This window comes from Delphinapterus leucas, chromosome 5 (assembly GCF_059928025.1).
Source record: "Delphinapterus leucas isolate spDelLeu-1000000601 "Yukka" chromosome 5, BTC_Dleu_Yukka2, whole genome shotgun sequence".
Taxonomy (NCBI): Eukaryota; Metazoa; Chordata; class Mammalia; order Artiodactyla; family Monodontidae; genus Delphinapterus; species Delphinapterus leucas.
The window spans coordinates 51333671-51352347 of record NC_143133.1 but is presented as its reverse complement, the minus strand read 5'-3'; the positions used below and the strand labels follow the sequence as shown (position 1 = coordinate 51352347).

Here is an 18677-nt window from a genome sequence, read left to right as displayed (position 1 = left end):
AAGGTTATTTGCCACCCACGGTTGACTCTCATGCAGAGAAATTGTGCGATTATTTTTTTTTTTGGTCCCTATGGCCATCTTCTCATCATGAGCCGTAACAAATAAAAATAATTCCTTACACTTGCCTTCCCTCCACTGATATTTAAGAGGATTAACTATGTCCCAGGCACTTTGCTAAAAGTTGGGGTGCAAAATGCAACACGATGTTGTCACCCTCCTCTGTATTCCTTAATCAATGTCTTATAACTACTTTACCAGTTAGCATGAGCGGGGGTAGTGTCTTTATAGATGAAGAGATGGAAATTCAGGGTGTTTATGAAATATTCAGAAATTCAGAGTCCTTTTTTATGGTCACTCAAAAAGAAGCAAGTGTGTGGAGCTAGGCTTTTAAACTTGAAGGTTAGAAGGTTTTCCCTCTGGGAGCCTTGGGTTCAGACCCTCTGTACACTCACGTCAGCTGACCTAGCTCTAAACCTAAAAACCTGAGCTGAAAAAGAGGCTTTTTGGGTCTGGTTCCAGACTCCTGCCATGACTTCAATTGCAGTTGGAAGTTGAGCAAAAGTGGTGTCAGGAGACCTGCAGTCGTAACCACATCCCGAAGGACGGGCAGGACACCACCTCTGTGCTGTGGGTGGAAGGCAGGTGTGCCAGGTGACCCAGCCCTGTCCAAGCACTGGCTCCGTGGAAGCGAGGGACTCCAGCCTTCCACCCCTGCCTGTTCACCCCCATCACAGAGTGTCCTCATCGCAGCAGCGAGTCCCTGCCCTTGATGGCCTGAATCTGTGAACGAGGAAAGGTTGGGGAAGGAAACTGAGTGGCTGAAGGTATTATTGATGCCTAGAGATGATAAAACCTTGAGTCGTGGTGGATGTAACTTTAAATATCCAAGTAATCTGAGTTCACTGCACCCCTCCACGCCAGATTTGGAAAATATAGATATGTGATATGGGGGCTCACCATTTGTCAGGGATCCAGGCACCTTCTGTCTCTCTACTCTATCACTCCATTCCAAGAGTGAGTACTGCCTATGTTTTCTTCTAGAAGTGTTGTGGTTTCAGGTCTTATACTTAAGTCTTTAATCCATTTTGAATTTATTTTGCATATGGTGAGAGGAAGTAGTCCAGTTTGATTCTTTTGCATGTAGTTGTCCAGTTTCCCCAACACCATTTATTGAACAGGCCGTCTTTTCTCCATTGTAAATTCTTGCCTCCTTTATTATAGATTAACTGCCCATATAAGTGTGGGTTCATTTCTGGGCTGTCTGTTCTGTTCCATTGACCTATGTGTCTGTTTTTGTGCCAGTACCATATAGTTTTGATGATGTAGCTTTGTACTATAGTTTGAAATCACCTTTGTTCTTTCTCAAGATTGTTTTGGCTATTCAGGGTCTTTTGTGTTTCCATACAAATTTTAGAATTATCCTAGTTCTGTGAAAAATGCCATTAGTATTTTGGTAGGGCTTACATTGAATCTGTAGATTGCTTTGGGTAGTATAGTCATTTTAACAGTGTTAATTCTTCCAATCCATGAACATAGTCTATCTTTCCATCCATTTGTGTTGTCTTCAATTTCTTTCATCAGTGTCTTACAGGTTTCCAAGTACAGGCTTTTTTACCTCCTTATTTAGATTTATTCCCAGCTATTTTATTAGTTTTGATGAGATTGCAAATGGGATTGTTTTATTAATTTCCTTCTGAAATTTCCTCAGTATCAGTTGTTTGGCATATCAGTATATTATTTAGGATTAATTTTAATGTAATAGAAATAACAGTGGTTTAAATAAGATAGAATTATCTGTAGTTCTCACTCACATTGTTGAAGGTCAGAGGGAACAAAAAGTGCCCACTGAATTGAGAAGGCATCTGGAGACCAAAAAAAAAGAAATGAGGCAAACAGCTCCATACAGTCAATGGATCAGTTTATTATAGGGTAATTTACTCACAGGGTGGGATGGGTTAGGGGACAATGATCTGGAAGCATTCACAGTTGCACCTGCACTGCGTAGGGGCCATGGGGACAATTTTATAGTTAAAGGGGTATTGGGTTAGGTGCTGGGAAACAGGACGTGCATTTCTAAGTCAAGATTCATGAATGAGCAACTAGTCTCGTGGGCACAAGGAATACGTCAGGGAAGGTCTTCATCATTGTGTGGGGACTAACAGAGCATAGAGGCCACCTGGTCCTAATGATTATTAAACAATATCTATTAACTATCAATACAAAGCCCTCGATGACTTTGTATTAAATTGACTTACTGCACAGTACAGCCCTGGGTAGGGTCAGCAAAAGGACAGGAGAAACTTTAAGGGCCCAAGATTGCCTCAGTTATGCTAACAGCCATACACACACGTACAATAAATTTGGAGGTGGACAGTTTGGGCTGATATGGCAGCTCACTGTTTTGTCAGGGATCCAGGCACCTTCCATTTCTCTGCTCTACTGCTCCATTCCAAGAGTGAGGTTTTCTATCTTGTGGACCATATATTTCAGGATGAGGAAGACGTGCAAGAGTGTACCTCTCCCCTTAAGGCAGCAGTCCCCAACGCTTTTGGCACCAGGGACTGGTTTCGTGGAAGACAGTTTTTCCACGGACAGGGTTGGGGGGAGGATGGGTAGCAGCAGATGAAGCTTCGCTTGCTCGCCCACCGCTCACCTCCTGCTCTGCAGTCCGGTTCCTAACAGGTGCGGACCGGTACAGGGGTTGGGGACCCCTCCCTTAAGGAAACTTCCCAGAAGTCCCAAAGGACGCTTCTGCTTCCATCTTACTGACCAGCACTTTATATGTATATAGGGGATCATAGTAGTACCTACCTTGTAGGGTCTCATGGTGAGGACGAATGAGCTAATGTGTGTAAAGTGCCTGGTACACCGTCACTGATAGAGGAGGGTCTGCCCTCTGTGTTTGACTGACGCTTGCATGGTCATATCTGGGTCTCAAGCTCAGGGTCTTCCTCAGCATATCTGCTGTCCTCCATATACTTTTAGCTCTCTCTGCCTCTGAAATGTCGTCGCCTTTTGGAGCGGTCAGCCCGATCATATATTTAGCAATTTGTTGCTGCTGTCTGTGGTGATGCTGTGATTAGCACTGAATTTTCTTTAGTGAAAGAGAAATGCCCAAACTCGGACATTACCTGCATCAGTGATGTCTGTGCGTCCTTCTCCAAGGAATATTTTGAGTGTCAGGTCTTAATTCTGTACTAGGAGAAGAGTAATCACTTTATTGTCATTTAAATGCTATCCTGAGGAACGGTGATGACAGAGGTAGTGGTGTTGGTGGACCAACTGACTGTCAAGGAAAGCAAGTACAATTATACCCAATACTGCCTCGTGGTCCACTGGTGATTTGTAGCTAGTGAGGATTTCGCCATCTTCCCTGAAAGCCATAATTAACTCGGGTCGCCCACGGGAGCCTTCCACTAACATAATCAGCTCATTTGCACAGTTATCAGCCAGAGAAACAGACCTGGACAGAGTCCCCGCCTTAAGAAGCATTTACAATTTAGTCTGGCCTCTGAAATCTCTGGTGATTCGAATCACCAGGATTGCACACCCATCCGTGTTCCAGAATGAAGCTCCAACTCACTTTTTGCTGTGGGGCTGAGTTCTGAGCTGACAGTTCTTGTGGAGGAAAATTTCTCACTAATCAGTACTGCCTGGAGTTGGTGGAAAGGAAGTAAGAACGACAAAGATGAAGTTACTTTGAAGGAGCAAATTAACGGCTTTCAGAAAAATGTGAGCAAGGTGTAGAGAGGGGAAAAAACAGCTCCGAGACACATGCTTCAGCTGGGGACACCTTCATCCTGTAGGCGGAAATTTGGGCCCAAGTGGCCCTTTAGCAATGACTCTATGGTTCTCATCCAGAAAAAAACTGCTGGGGGAGCTTAATGAACACGACTGGTTGAAATCTTGGCAGATGGTGGTAAGAGCTCTATTTACTTGGATAATTAAAATGGTGATGGATTTGCATGGCTGATTTCAAGATCTCTAGTTTGCAGATGACTGCCTTCTGGGGCAGACGGGGATGGAACACCTCCTTGCTTTAGAGCATCTGCACCTGACTCAAGTATCAGAGAGAAGGGAGCCAGGGAATAGTCCCACAGAACGCACCGTCTTGAGTTGACTCTTCATCTTGAGTACTCTGGCCCTCTTATGGAACTATTCATCCCAGCAGGGAGATAATATTTTTCAGAGAGGCAAGGTCTGCTGACAAACTTAGGAATGGAGATTGTTTTCTTTCTTTGAATAGGGCAGACACAGTTCTCTTGATTCTTTTGATACTGTGATAATAAGATAGATGCCTTTAGACCTTATTGAGTGCTTTTTTTTTTTTTTTAACATGCATTGCCTTATAAAATCCTTAGACTCTTCTGTGAGAGAGGCAGTGCACCGCAACAGAAAGGACATGGGGCAGACTTGTGTTCAAATCCCACCTTTGTCACTTACAGGCTGCACGCCTTTTTTTTTAACCTCTTAGAGCCTCAGGTTCTGTAGGTGTAGAAGGGGGTAATGACATCTACCTTTTGGAGTTGTGATAAGGATTAATGATTTATATATGTGAAATGATGAATCATCTTTGGGCACTGAGTAGCTTCCATAAATGATGGTGGTTATTGATATCACCATTTATAAAAGAGGAAACTGAAGTGCAGAGTGGGTGCGGGGCTTCCCATGGCCCAGTGGTAGGTGATGGCAGTGAAACCCACATTTCAGCTCTAAATCCCACGTGTCACGTTGCTTCTATTAATGGCTCCTTTGTCTCTGTATCTCCCGAATTCCCTCTTGCTAAAGGATGGTCCAGGAATCAATTCTGGTTCTGCAAATGCCACCACATACTCCTCTCAGCACCTCATCTATAAAGTGAAGACATGGCCACGGGTCCCTCTGCTCCTGGTGTTTCGGGGCAGAGCTGAGAGGTTAAGAGCTGATAGATATACAAGGTGGCACCGTATTGGAGAATGTTAGGGTTTTTTATGATTTCTTTTTTGAGACAAGGGGAAGTAGAGCCACAGCATTTTTACAGCTTTGAAAGGCCGTTTGACCGAAATGTTGTCCATGCTTTGCTGGCTTTTTGCTGCCACCCAGCCCACAGGGGGAGCCCTCTGCAACTGAATCGAATTATTATCATATAATGACATAACCAGCGAATCTATCATTACATTCCATATGTGACCGTTATATGTTATAATGGGTCATTGCATATGTGGGGGTTGGTGACGTGGGCTGTCACCTTCATGCAGCATATCCCAGGCTCTTGGCAACCTGATGGAAAAGGGAGAGCCTCAGATGCACAGGTAGTTTTTGTGCTCCATCCTGAACACCCAGTCTCTGAAACGAACCAGAGTTGCACGCTCCACCCTCAGCATCTCTGCCCAAGGCAAGGTCGGATCAGCCTAGGGCAGGGGAGAGAGCAAATTCACGCCAGGCAAGGGATGATTTTTAAAAACATATGCTCTCTTCAGCAAATGGGAAGGGGTTTCCTAGCCCACGTACGGCCAACTATAAGGAAACCCAATCTCCTTCCCTTGCTTTTTTCTCATCTTTATCGGCCTGAAAAGAATAAGAATACACTCTTTGGAGAGTGAGAAGATGGGCAGAGGGAGGAAAGGAGAAATAACAGGAGTGACAGGATTGAAATAGATATTCAGGCAAACCTTCTTACTCAAAACTGCAGTTAACCAAGACTGTCTGTGAATTTCACATACCCCCCAGCTACAGTGGTTCACATTATAAACTCTTCCAATTACCTGAAATCTCACTTAACTTAAATTTCAGCACATCCCCTGGGGCATTCAAATAATCAAAGTTTGCCTGTCGAAAGTAATACCAGAGAGGGGAAACTGCCATGGTGACTCCGAGAAAGGTAAATCATAAAAAAAAGAAAAAGAAAAAGTCTTCTTAGAGAAGAGCATTAGAATCATTAGGTTACAAACTTGAAATTGCTGAAACGTTATCTAAAAATCACAGAAGCCAATGCAGATTTAGAAGAAGGCTGTGGACTACTCAGGGAGCTGTACAATTGGAGACAGGAGATAGGCATGGACAGGAAAGACTCACACGAAGGCACCAGCGGGTTAGCGGTGCGTGGCTGGGATCGCCGCAGCTGGAGGACTTCAGCCAAGTGGACATCAGCGTATGGTAGGCCCCAAATGGCATGTACGCTGTAGATGCCCAAACTTGGTCCGGTGGAGTTATAAGTATACACACGTGTATCTGCAGGTCACAGTCCTATATTCTATCTAGAGCAGTGATTCTGCAAGACTTCAAACAATAAAGGTGGTGAATGGAGTATATGCCCAGATGATGTAGGGAAGTGCTCATTTGAAGTGATAAAAATGAGGTTAAATACAAACACCATTTTGATAATTCTATAGGAGCTATCCTGTGCCCTCTCCATACACATCGAGTTTATATAAAACTGGACATTTTTCCCCCAAACGTGGTGCTAAAATGGAATTTAAAGATTTAAGCTTAACAAAAATTGATGGCTATCTTGCTAAAAATATATATTATAAATATCTATAAATAAATTTATAGATAATATGTATATAAATATTTTTCAGCTTCATGGAAACTGAAATTCATTTATTTCTCAGATATTGTGTGGGTATTCACTCTGGGTCAGGAGCTGTGCTTGGCTCTGGAGATGCAAAGGTGAATGAGTTGGACTCTGGCTGCAAAGAGACCTCAGTCTGTGGGGAGGCAGGTGGGTGGGCAGGTGACAGTGATGCAGCGTCTGATACTCTAATCAAGGTGTACCCAGAATGCCATGTGGCCGCCAGCTCTTACTCTGCCTGGGGATGGCAGAGGGCTTCCCAGTCAGGGACTTGTGAGCTGGGTCCAGGAGCTGACAAGAAAAGAGAGAGGTTAGGGAGAGCGAGTTTGGGGTAGCAGTAAGTGGGCCTTGATAGAAACATAGTGGGCGGGAAAAGTCAGGGAATTGGATTTCAGCCAGACATTGAAGGGCTCTTGTCTGCCACTCTCCTTAATGGAGATATTTTTAAAGAAGAGTGGCAGGACCCAGTTATGGTTTTCAAAGGGACTGGTACCTGGACTAGACAGGTGGGCAGACAAATGATGGTCCCAGCTAGCGATCACTGAGCAGCACAGGGTATGGGTTCCAGGAATGGAGGGAGTAGCTTTTTGAGGTTGGAGCAGGTCTGTTGATTGTTGAATACTGGTTACCTAGCGCTACTTAGTGGATGGGGGAGGAGGTATCCCTGAATGGGGGAGAGAGGGTAGGGTAGGAAGAGGAAAGTAACAGTAGAAAGCAGAGGGGGACCAGGGGAGGAAAGAGTGAGTGTGCTGTTGAGAAGTTTCTAAATTATTCCTGAACATGAACCCTTCAGCCACATGTGTTTATCGTCACGCTGAGAAGCCTTTCTGGATTAGCAAGCCATGTTCTCACAGCAGTTAATGAGAGCTAGCCTGATCCCATCAGTAAAAGCCGCCAAGGACCATGAGTCATTGTTTGACAGAGAGGGTCACTTGGCGGAGAGGTCCCCTCCCTGACGCCCAGGCTACCTTCATCTCTCTCAGCCGTTATCTGGTTGTAAAGCCATCCAAATAGTAATGTAGTATGTCAGATAGTCCTTTAATTATTATGATCTTCCTTGTAGCAATTATGACTTGCTTTATTGCAGATAACAGTAAATGGGTAGATAAAAGCCACTCAGTGGTGAAAACAGTGGGTTTGGGTTCTTGAGAAGCACAAGGCTACCTTCAGGTGTTTGCACGTGGGCATGAATTAACATCGACAAATGAGCTATAAGCTCTGCTTTAAAAATATAATTGAAATGCAATTCAAAAGAGATCTGTTTTTGAGAGGATAATGAAAACATTTCATGATATCTAGTATACATGCCAAAAACTGGGCATTATTTTACCAAGTTTATTCCATTCATGTTTCATTGATTACCCATTGTGCTTGGTGGTGTGTTCTTTTTTTTCCTTTCTCCAGTTGGTAGGTTTATATACCCCACTGGAGCCATGTAAACTTCACCACTGTATATCTGTTTCTGTGTATGATGAGTAGAGGCTCAGAGGTTAGTTCAACTAAAACTTGCTTTTAAATGCTCACCATTTTTTTTTTTTTTTTTTGCTCGCCACGAGGCTTGTAGGATCTTAGTTCCCTGACCAGGAATTGAACCCGGGCCCTCGGCAGTCAGAGTGCCGAGTCCTAACCACTGGGCCACCAGGGACCTCCCTAAATGCCCACCATTTCTTTTCCACCCTTTATTCATGAAGCACTGGAAGAGGAACCTTAGCAAGGTTGAGAAATAAGCTCAATAGGATGGATCTACCTAGGCGTATGGTCAGGCCACTCAAGATGGCTGTTCTCTTGCTCTCTGTGCATCCCCTGCCCAACCAGTGCCTGCTTCACCTACACCCTCCTCATAGGACTGACCTTCCTACACACTTGCCCCAGGTCCCAGCTAGTGATTGTTCTTATCAAAGGAGTGGTGAGGGATGTGCTTCTTTGCTGGTTTCCCTGGTAACCGATGAGCCAACCTGACATCAGTTCCCCCTGTAACTGGCAATCTCCCCCTTCCCCCTCGGAGCGAAGCCTGCCGCCAAGTCCTGCCTGCCAGCTGCTGCGCACAGGGTGTCGCTCCAGGACCTTGCTTCAGATGTGTGAGCTCCTGCATCCATTAAACCACTGATGTCTCTGTTGCTGACTCCGGGTTCTTTCTTTGGTCTTATGGGCCTGCGGGGAGCAGCCCAACACTAGGTTATCGTGGTGAACATTTGCTGTTTTCTCACTTCCCAGCATTCATTTGTCTTTCTCAACAGCACCCCAATTTGGATGGTATTACCACTGGGTATAATCTGGAGGGACAGGTTGGAGGGATACAGTCTGGGTGTCCTGTCCCCCAGGCAAAGGATGGCACGTGATCAGCATTAGGCCAGTTGGAGAAACACTTGAGCAGAGAGACAAGGAATCTGAAACATGACGGAGTTCATCTCTACCCCATTCAGTAGCCTCTAACCCAAGCTTTCTTGCACTGAGACCTGGTGGTTCCTGGTCCTGCCTCCGGAGTCACCTCAGTGCCTACCTGTTTCTAGGTCTACTTCTCTGTCTTCCTGCCGATTCTGTGAGTTCCAGTATCCTTCCAACATGTTCCTGTGAGAGAGTGTGAGTTACTGTTGCCTACAACCGAAGGATCCGAACAGATACATGCAGAGAACGGTCTGCTCGGCTACTTATTACCTTCATGATGAAGGATAAATTGACCTCGCTGAGAGCTTCAGTGTCCTCAGCTCAAAATGGGGCTAATCAAACAACCTATTTCGCAGGGTTAAATAGGATGTTTCAAATAGAGCATTTGGCACAATTTGGAAAATAGTAATGTTCACTAAATAGTGGCTGCCCCACTTACTCTTACAATCAAATAAAGGTCGTCTTCTCATTATTATTACTCCTAACAGTGTCTAGCACATAGAAGACATTCAAAAAGATGCTAATTTGCTTTCTCCCTCCCCTCTCCTGAAAACAAACCCTCCTTTTCCGGCGGAGAGAAGAGTGCAAGTATCCCTGGTCTGTACACTACACATGAACTTGACAAGCTGAATTATACCTTAACTGTAGAGCAAAAATGGAGGCCTAAGGAGAACCCAGTGTGTATCCCTTGGTCTCACCCGAGTGACCAAAAAGTGCTGCATTTTCCTGTTCAGCTCAGCCCTTTGGAGTGTGGTTGGGCACCCACTCGCCCGCTGATGTGATTCTGATACCAGCGGCTGAGGCTGAGGCCGAGGCTAAACCCATGAGTGCATCTGGTTGCCTGGGTAGCACCCTGCCTATCAATATTGCATTAGACAAGGTGGTAGCAGGCCCCGCATTAAGAAACTGCAAAGCCAGTGCGTTCTTTGTAGGCCTGAGAGTTTGGATCAAAACGCAGGATCCAGAGTTGTGTCTACACAGGGGACCCTGAACCTCAAATCCTTTCCCTCCCCTTGTGAGCCTGGCAACCAATTCTACCCAAGCTGTATAGTCCAAGATAATTTACACCACATGATGTCAGGATGAAACTGTCTTCCTAAAAGGATTCTTAGTGTCACTCCCTTATTCAGAAACCCTCGGGGCTCCTGCTTGCTGACAGAATAAAATCTCTACTGCTCAGCAACACTTCCAGGCCCTTTCTGACCCGGCCACCATCTATCTCTCCTTCTAGCTTTATCTCACACAGCTTTTATTCCCACCCCTCCACCGAAGCCAGCCCAGCGTGTTGCTCGTTGCTTGCTGTTCTGACAATATGTCTTCCTACTTCTCACCTTTGTGCTTTGCTGTGGCTCTTTCCCTGCCAGCAGTATTGTTTTCTCATCACCACTACCTGTCACAACTCCGTCTATCCCCAAACAAAACACATCCTTCTACCTATTCTTCGGAATCCATTTCAAATGTTCACATCTTGCTCCGACTCTTTGAGTACCTTCTTTGCCAAGCTATGATCACTTGCCTCGTGATAGAAATAGTAGTAATAACAATGAATGCGGATACAGCACTTACTATTTTAAATGTTTCACATATGCAAATTCTTTTAATTCTCACATCTGCCCTGTGAAGATACTATAATTATACCCATTTAATAAATGGGGAAACTGAGGCATGGAGAGGCTAAGTAATTGATAGCTAGTGAGTGGCAAAGCCAAGATTTGAACTCAGGCATTCCAGCTCTTTCTGCCATGCTCCCAACCATTACTCTAAACTCCTTTTCTCTGTGTTCTGGGAGCTTTGTTTTCATCTCTTTATAGAACTTAACATACTATAGTTAGTAAGTATTCATGAATGATGATTTGGCCACTTACTATCATCTATTATTATCTATTTTATTGTAATAATTATTATGACTATAAAAAAGTACCAGGTACCATTGTAAGTTTATAGACATTTATGTCTCCCCAGCCAGGAATGTGTACCTCAACTTGGTAATGTGAAAATTGTGCTGAACTTGGAATGAGAAGAATCCTCAGTTTAGGTTTAACTCTGGGGCCTACTAGCCAGCCTTGGATAAGTCAGTTCACCATTCTGAGTCCCAGTTTCCTCATCTGTAGAATGAGGGGCCTGACTTAGATCATTCCTGAGGTCTTCACTAGCTGTGAGTTTGAGAATCTGTAAAATGGGTACCATACCACGTGTGTCACAGGTATGTTGAAGATGTAGTAAGATTGAATTTTCTCATTCACCAGCTATGCACTATGTGCTGTTTTCAGCACTGGGGATCTGGGATGAAACAGCACAATTCTTGCTGCCATGGAGCGGGACATGTTGAAAGTAAATCAATAATTAGTTATGTAACTCAAGGTCAAGTAGTAAGTGCTGTGAAGGAAGGTAACACAGTATAAGGGGATTGAGAGTCTGCGTGGTGGCAGAGCTTCCTGAGAAGGAGACATTACAACAGAGATTTGAACGAATCCAGGGAGGAAGCCACACAATCTAAGCAGAGGGCAGTGCAAAGGTCCTGAGGTTGGAATTGGCTTGATGTGGTCAAAGCTAGCAAGGAGGCTAGTGAGGGTGGAGAGCAGTGAGCAAGGGGGAGTGGAAGGACTTTGGATTTTGCTTTAAAGGTGATGGGAGGCCATGGGGGAGTTTTTTTTTTTTTTTTTTTTGCGGTACGCGGGCCTCTCACTGTTGTGGCCTCTCCCGTTGCAGAGCACAGGCTCCGGACGCACAGGCTCAGCGGCCATGGCTCACGGGCCCAGCCGCTCCACGCCATGCGGGATCTTCCCGGACCGGGGCACGAACCCGTGTCGCCTGCATCGGCAGGCGGACTCCCAACCACTGCGCCACCAGGGAAGCCCCATGGGGGAGTTTGAGCTACCACATGTTGCCATCATTTGAAAAGCATCTTTCTCGTCACTACTTGGAAAATAGACTGTAGGTGGGTAGAAGCAGGAGGTAGAAATAGGAGGCTAAGGCCACTGTCCAGTCAGGAGATGATGGTGGCTTGAAGGAGGGTGACAGTGGTAGAAGTGGGTGAGAAGTATTCGAATTCAATATGTCTTATGAAGGTAGTGCCCATAGGATTTGCTGATGAATTAAATGAGGGCTGGCAAAGAAAGAGAAGAGGCAAGGATGCTTCCAAGGTTTTCATGGAAAACCAAATATGGTTTGTACCACTTATTTACCAAGAGGGAAGTTTCGGGGCGGGGCAGGTCCGAGGGAATATCAAGGGTTCAGTTTAAGATGCCTCTGAGATGTTCAGATAGAGTTACACATTGGATAGCAGAGCAAGAGGTACAGATGAGAGGTCTGAGCTGTGATATCAGTTTGGGTGAAATCAGCACAGAGATGAGAGTGAAAGTCATTGGACCGCATGAGATCACCTTGTTGCAGGGCTGGGCAGGGGTAGAATTCGAGTTCGCCGAGAGGGCTAGGGCCTGAGTCACAACTTAGACAATTATGAGTTCAAGTGCTCTTTGAAAAATAAAGTGTCTCATGCCCGTGATGCAGCTGCTAAAGACCCCAGTGTGGTGAACTGCCCATCAGCCGACACTCGGCTAGCCAGAGCACTTGGGACATGGAGTTGGCTGACCACTGAGCAGGACTCTAGGTGGCCTGTATCTCCGCAGCCGCTCCCCATGGAGTATGATTGAAAAGGCCCCAGGAGGGCTGCCTGTCTTCCAAACAGGGTCTCAAAATACTATGAATTAAAGTGCATTGCTTTCAGTTACACAATTATCTCCTAGAGTGTCTTGTTAAAAATATAGTTTGACCCAAGAGAGGTAATTTGTGGAATTGCTAATAATTTAATTGGTACCAATATAGAATACTAAAAACAGCCTGGAATTTGTAGTTAAGAGCCCTAGTTTGAGCTGACAGTTGTTAGCTTTTTGACTCTGGGAAAGACAATCTCAGCTATCTTGTCTGTAAAATGGGAAAAGCAGTTTTTGTCACACTTATCATATAGTGTTGGCCATCGAACGAGAGAGTCTTCGGGAGAATGTTTTGTAAGTTTTAACTGCTGTAAAAATAATGCCTTTAATTTTGAGAACATTTCCAAAGCCAAATTTTAGCATAGTACGTTGAATTTCAAGCTCATGGTAATCTCAGTAAGGTGGGCAGAGCAGGTATTAATTAATCAGAATTGTGCTTCAATCCCAAAGAACTGGTTAATTATTTCTATTACATAATGGCTTTTATTCGGGTGCCTTTTATACCTACTCATCTCTCAAAACTCATTTCAAGCATCATCTCCTCTGTGTAGCTTTTCTTTCCTGCCCAATACCTACCCCCCAGCCCCCATCTTGCCTCTCTTAATGCCTTTTACTAACTATTTGTTGAATGAATGAATGAATAAATGTGCAAAGTGGCTTATTATAGAAGAGTCATTTCCAAACTTGTAAAATGGCAGTCCACCATAAATGTGTGAAAACATACATATATGTATGTTTATTCGTATACACGTATGCAAAAAGAAAAGTTTCAGGAAGCAATGCTTACCTTTACTGCATGGGATTCACGCTATTTTCTGTTCCTTATTTTTTAAAGAAAATGAGGGTTGCAACTGAACTGATTTCACTACCCAGACTAATGTATCGTGACCCACATTTTGGAAGACACTATTATGGAAGATGCTGGCAGCTGGGAACCTTGTTCTTTGCAACTGGGCAAGTCACTTGGGTTATCTGGGAGGTTTTTTTTCCACTCCAGCATTCATGCTAATTCTCAAGAATAAAGGCATTGTGAGGTGATGGGAATAGGCACGTAAGCACTGTGGCAGCTTGAACATTTACTGCATTACTGCATATAACACACTTTTGGTTTTTCCTGGCCTACATGAGGAAGTCAAAATCTAATAAATTCTTAGGTTTTGGACAATTGCTGCTTGAGAAAGATTTGATTTTAGTCACCAGTATGTCTTTGAGACTATACAGAGATTTGCAAGGGTGACTTTCAAATAATAGGCAGGTTCCATATCTGAAATCCTTGGGCCCCAGATATGTTTTAGAGGCAGGAGTTTTGGTGTCTGAAAGGAAATGTAATAAGTGTACTGTATATCGTGTATCAACCCCAGTAGAGTTCTGGGCAGCAGCTGGAAATCAAACACATTGATTTGTCTTCAGCAAATGTATGAATATTCACAATCAGTGGCATAAAGACAGTAAAAACCCTCACATAGGCTGAGGTCACTGACGGGATGCGAACACATTTTCAGTTTTCAAAACTTTAGGGGTTTCAGAAAAACCCATAAGGAATTGTGGAAGTTATATTTTGTTATCCAAGTATCATGTTTTTCCATTTCAAAATCCCCAGGACCATTTATCCCTTTAGGAGACCAAATGCTTGGCTCAGTGCCTAACACATAGAAGGCACCCAGAAAATATTTGTTGAATGAATGATTGAGAGCAACTACAGCTTATAGAAAATTGTTAGGACCAAGCCACTTTTGAGAAAACAGCCTCTAGTTTTATCCCATGTCATTTAAGTGGATGGAAACCTTGTTGCCTCTACTTGGCTCCCTCAGGAGGAGCAGAGGGGAGAGATGCTCGTGGATTCTTTATTTTTTCCTTCTTTCTTCAGGCCTTGCATCTAGTTTTGGAAGGGGGTGGGTCAAGAGATTCTAGGTATAAAAAGTAGCCAAATTTAAAATTCCCTTTTCTTAGCTTCCCTATGCTGAAAATACCAACTAGATGTAGTAACCAATTCCATGAATACTCTGGTTGTCTTTTCACTGAGTGCTTGGTTTGTCAGGAATTGGGGTTCCACAGGCTTGGCTGTACAAAAACCTGGGCTCGAATTCTAGCTCTGCCAAACCCTTGGCATATTACGTAAACTCTTTCAGTCTCACTTTCTCATTTAGAAAATGTACATGATAATAACACAGTAACCCCATTATGGTTTTGTGAGGGTTAAAGGAGATTATACATGGAAAGCATTTGCCATACAACTTTCATTTTTGTTATTAATAGTAATAATAATAGTGATAATGTTATTCCTCTTCATCATTGTGGTAACTCAATAGAAGCACAGAGCAGGGGCAGATATGATCTCTATCAGCCTTCCTACCCTTACACTTTGCTATGGACTGTATTAGTCAGGATGGGCTAAGTTATGCTCTGATAACAAACACCCCCAAAATCTTTGTACCTTAAAAGTACAAAAGTTTATTTCTGGATCACACAAATTTCTCTGTGGACCCAAATGACTCTTCAGGGCAGTTGTCTGCTGTGCCGGTTCCATGATCCAGGTTCTGCTGGTAGTTCATACCTTGACTCTTGGGAGCTTCTACCCTGGAAGTGACTCATGTTCCTTCCAGTCCCTCTCTATTGGATAAAGCAAGATACATGGCTCTGCCTTACTCCAAAGCAATGGGGAAGAATAGTCCTTCCGAGCGCCTGCAAGGAAAGGAGAACTAGAAACACTGGAGAGGGGCACTAATGTTGACCACTCAGACATTTAGCCTTTTCTCACTCTATTGTAAATTGGTATTGCAAACACAGCTTCAGCCCCAGCACCCTTTCCAACCAGGTGGCTGCCCTGAAGCCGCAGCTGTCTGGAGATTCTGGAACTGCCACTGCTGCTGGTGATATGTGGAAATCATTGAGCTGGCTCTGCCCTAGACAAGGCAGAGGAAGCAACTTCTAGGTGCTTGAAGTGAGCCATACCTCCTGGCCTGGAGCCCCTCCCCGCAGTGCTCTCCCCAGCACCCCAGTGATATTGGATGGGATGTTAAAATCATGGGTTCCTCAAGTTGGAGGGCACTCTGGGAACCCCACTCATTTTCCAAGTGTGGAAACCGAGGCCCAGGCAGTGTGACTTCGTTTTGTTCCTTGCGTTCTGTGGCTTTCCCAGGGTCCCAACGGTTCATGATTAGCCCATTGGTAGACTTATATCTGGACAGAGGCCTCCGGACTCTGCCTGATGATTTTCTGCTGTCCGCCCCCTCCATCGTCTACACTTATTCATCCTCCTTTAGAAGCGGAAACGTCCCAAGCGCAGTGACTTGGCTTGTCTCGCTTTCTCTTCTATTTCCGGTCCCTTCTGAGGCTGAGGCCGAGTCCATGCATTTGCTGGTTGTCCAGAGCTGCCAACGGAAAAGGATCTTCAACACCTTTTTCTCCCTTTCCAGGCTTTTGCTTGTTTGTTTCCAATTGGAGGGATAGAAAATGGGACAATTTAGCAGTTGCCACCACAGGGACTAAACTGTCACCATTTTAGAATAATAACAAGAAATTCCATCCCATTGTCTGGTAAAACTCCCACTGCCCCCCCCATACACATCCCAGAGTTTCTATTGATATTTTAATGAGACTCTGCATGTTTAGACTCTTTGGCCAGATGGTAAAATGTAGTCTGTGCTTGTACTTGTTCAGACCCCTCTGTGCTGTAAAAGGTGGCTCTGACAACCCTGGAATGGCTCTGAGACGGAGCCTTGACCTGAGCTTCTGAGCTGCCGCTGGCCTATCAGTCCCTCCAGACTATTTTAATTGTTTCTAACTTTTGAGACACCATGAAACTGGAGGCCTCCAGGGCTTGGGTTTTCAAAGTATAGATGGAGTAAGAATCACCTGTGCCGTGTGCTAACTGCAGATTTCTGAGCCAGCCACCAGAGATTCATGATTCAGGCGGTATGGGGGTGAGCTGAGGGTGACTAGTCTGAGCTGGGACCCAGGAATCTGCATTTTCACAAGCATCCCAGGGTGATGTAGAGCAGGGCTCCTTGTGGATGCTGCCACGCGAGGGTGGCAGGACTACAGGGGAGGATGTCCCATCTTCAGCCAGAGCACCGCCCCTTTGAGCTGTTTATAAATGAGGCTTCAGCCTAAGGTTTGTTCTGCTGATCAAAATAAATGACGTAGAATAACATTGTTGAAATTCACTGTTCTAGACCACACTAAGCAAAAGGAAGAACAGTCCAGCAGTGGCTTTCTAAAGACCGCCCTTTTCTTGGTGTGGCTTCATCTTCTATACAGAATCAGTTTCTTACCCTTTGATGGAGCTTATAATTGTCCTGTTTTCATGCCCTAAGGAGACCCGAAGAGCAGTGATGCCACTCCTCAAACCCCAGGTCACTGGGTCTTAGCAGAGGGCTCTGTGCCTGTTCATCTGCCAGGTGTCTTAGACCCAGAGGGGATGGAGGCCTATTGCTGCCCTTTAAGCAGCTTGCAAGGCCCTGTTTGGACCATGCCTTGGGAGAGAAACGGCTTCTCTCTTGGACCATAAGAGATTGCAGTTCAAGGTCAGGGAACCTGAATTCTACTTTGCCCATAAGTGGTGACCCTTACCTGGTCCCCTTCAGTAGACTGGATGTGACTCTAATCTTGCCTGCTGTACTGTACAATGCCTCCACACTATTGGCGATTTTCTTCCCCAAAGTTGGAAGACACGGAATATTTTTGAGGCCTTAGATTTGGATCTGATACATTGAAGGGACAAAGGTGACTGTTTTTGTGCCACCAATGCCAATAGCACTGCCAACCGAGGCCGCTGATCACAGGCAAAGAACTGAAGGCACAAGGGCAGCTCTGTTAAACTGTGTGTAAATGGTATTTTTTCCTGTGAAATCTCAATACCTCCCTTAGGACATTGCAGTTCAGGTTTTTGGGCTACTCTCCTCTGATATTTACTCGTTGGGGATTTTACTCTTGAGAAATCGCTGTGGCAACAGAACCGTTTGCCTCCACGAAGACGATGTCAAAGTGTTAAAATCCAGGATGTTTTAAGGCAGGATTCCAGCCTCATTACTGCCAGGAATAAGATTCATCCAAGGTGGAAGTGTCCTCTCTTAGAACTCAAATCCGTCTCAGAATGGCTTTTCTTCCCCCTTTGTTTTTGAAGCTAAGCAATTACTTTTTTTTTTTTTTAAGGAAAAAAAATGTGCTAATGCACAAAACTCTCTTTTTCCCCTTTCATTTATTTGAAATTGAACTTAACAAAGTCAGTTCCAAGCAAGCACTATATATGAGTAATGCTTTTTGTCCATGAAAGAGCATTGACTCAAATGGTATGGGAGTACTGATCCTGTCTTTGCTTTGTGTGAGCATCCATAATGACAAAGTGCTTGTGTCAGAGTGTATAATGAAACTATAAATTGTTTTCGTGAATGCTCTGAATTTGGTCTTTTACGGGGCAAATTCAAAAGGTATTTAAGTTCCACATTTCACATATGTGAATAACACCAGATGGTACTATAGATCCAATAAAAGGACAGAATCCCAGTCGGGCTCACACTGGTCCTGGTGGTGGGTGATTGTCAGGTGAGGGTCGGTCACAGTGTGGGGAGTGGGGAGATGGAGGAACGAAGGTATCCCACAACTCTGAGGAAGAATTCCAGCAAGATACATCCAACTTTAGGGGGATAATTCAAAGTGTGACTAAAATACTTAGCTCACAAAATTGGTCTCTGGGTGGTGGGTGTCTGCATTGGAATCATAGGAGAAGGTGCACACCTCTGACCGAATTTATTGAACAAAAATTCTCAGGTGAGGAAATGTCTGCCGGGTTGCATGGGCAGGTACAATCTATTGCAGTTATTTATGGTTCAATTAAATTATCTTTCATTACATTTTTGGTACATTTTTTTATTATAGAAGCCATATAGGTGTGTTCTATAACATGTAGAAAACACAGAAAAGTATAAAGGATAAAAAAATGCAAATAATTTTGCTCCCAAGAGATAATTCTTAGTAATATATACAATTTTTATTAAATCTTTCCGTGTTATATCATTTGGTAAAAT

The 18677-nt window shown here is 44.3% G+C and overlaps 1 protein-coding gene and 1 non-coding gene across 2 annotated transcripts in view; one reads left to right on the top strand and one right to left on the bottom strand.

The window, feature by feature from the left end:
• CCDC149 (coiled-coil domain containing 149) overlaps window positions 1–18677 on the top strand; it is a 96920-nt gene that overhangs the window by 14248 nt on the left and 63995 nt on the right.
• TRNAQ-CUG (transfer RNA glutamine (anticodon CUG)) lies at window positions 8126–8198 on the bottom strand. The gene has a single exon. It is a non-coding gene; the product is annotated as a tRNA-Gln (tRNA).